Here is a 1,899-nt window from a genome sequence, read left to right as displayed (position 1 = left end):
TCGTCCTCCTGCCCAATGTTCGATCTCCGACTCAGACCCCACGAATTCGCCGAATTCCGAATCTCGACTTGACTTCGCCCATGCTTAACAGGCAGAGTGCATCAAGTGATCAAGATGGAGGACTGGCGCTTGTGTTGTGTCGTTCACTATAAATAGTAGATCTAGATCTAGAAAGGAGTACTACTGAGCTAAAACGATTTTGTTCATTCTTAATAGCCGAGTGTCACAGTCGATTCATGTCTTCTCAGGATGGCGCATTTCGGAAAAGACCTGGATGACTTCAAAGGACATCGATGTATACACATTCAGTCTGCCGAGCAGAATGAAAATTTCACAGTAAGTGTGTCACTGTGTGACTGGCTGTCATCGTTGTCATGAGATCTGTCTGATGTACTTTTAAGCAGGTCTCTATAACGACTACGTCCTGGTTTAGATCTAAATGTAAAGTTAGGTGGAGAGTTAACGGTACGAAGGAGCTGATGGAAACTGCTAGATCTAGATTAGATCTAACTTTATTTGCATCCGTAGTGACCGTGAGGCTAGATCTCTGTCCCTGGAATGTTGACTGAAATTTTATATTATAATACACTTTAAATAATAAAAAAAAGTAGAGTAAAGAAAGCAAGTCACCTAAGTCTGATTCAGGTCCAAACTAACTTTCTCGGGACTCTTCTTGACTAGATTTTTAGATCTAATTAGATCTAGGCTAGTAGACAAGCTACAGTACTGTTCTAGAGATATATAATCTAGATCTAGATCTAGATCTAGATCTAGATTCTAGGCCCAGAAGCCATTATTTTGCATTTTGCATTCTGTTTGTTACGGGAGCGGGAAGTCACATCACAGCAGCGTAGGCGTAGGCTAATTACCAGAAGTGAAAGTTTCACATTGCCAAATTGCTTGTGGATCTAGATGTAGATCATAGAGTTAGAATCTCCCCCCAAGATCTAGGCTAAATGAATGAAGTATCAAACGTGAGGTGCCAGATAAGCATACAAAAATAATACCACAGAGCAAAGTACTCTGTTGGAAACACAAACACACTCTAATCCAAAGTTTAATTTTAAATATTTTAAATTGTCAAATTTATAACATGTTTCAAGTCGTGGAACAGCCACTAATGAAATGATGTTACGGAAGGTCAATTTAGGCTAGCCTACGTTTGGTCAATTTTTCCAATTTACGCTACAAGCTATGTAGCCTAGGTCAAAATTAAGCAACCGTACCTAGCTTAATAAAGCTACGAGTGGCAGCCTTGTATAACATAAACAAACAGTGATAACAATAACAAAGAATAGATAAAGACATCGACTGACGAATGACATCGGGGTTTTTTCAGCAAGGGGACGTAACTTTGTAATTAGGGCGGAACCCACAGGCAGAGTGCATCAAGTGATCAAGATGGAGGACTGGCGCTTGTGTTGTGTCGTTCACTATAAATAGTAGATCTAGATCTAGAGCTAGGGAACATAGAGCTAGGAGCTAGGGAACATAGGGCTGCCCCGCAAATAAGGGGAATGGGAACTATCGAAAAAGCACCGAGACTGTCCCTGAGCTTTATTAATTGTAGGCCTAATGGCAAAGCAGCTCAAAGCATGGTCTGATGGGAAATTGTTTTCGTTGGAATATAAAAGTAAAAGGTAGTTTTTTTGCGCTTTTTCGTCCCAACCCCCTTATTTGGGCCTTGATCTAAAAAAAGCGCCAGTCTCTTCGTATTGTTGGTCTAGATCTCACATGCACAGTATTTTCACATCATATGGAATGTTGTATGTAGCTATGTCCTGAACTGGAGATAAAGATGCTGTTCACATCTTGGACCCGCAATAGTCAAACCAGGAATGTTATATATATATGGGGCTGTTCAAATATAATCTTTGGGACTTTTTGACCCCCCCCCCC

General features: G+C 40.6%; 1 protein-coding gene across 1 annotated transcript in view; it reads left to right on the top strand.

The window, feature by feature from the left end:
* LOC101851544 overlaps positions 1 to 1,899 on the top strand; it is a gene marked incomplete in the record, with an annotated part of 18,923 nt that overhangs the window by 4,847 nt on the left and 12,177 nt on the right.

Source organism: Aplysia californica, unplaced genomic scaffold, assembly GCF_000002075.1.
Source record: "Aplysia californica isolate F4 #8 unplaced genomic scaffold, AplCal3.0 scaffold01041, whole genome shotgun sequence".
Taxonomy (NCBI): Eukaryota; Metazoa; Mollusca; class Gastropoda; order Aplysiida; family Aplysiidae; genus Aplysia; species Aplysia californica.
This window is presented reverse-complemented; position numbering and strand designations above follow the sequence as displayed.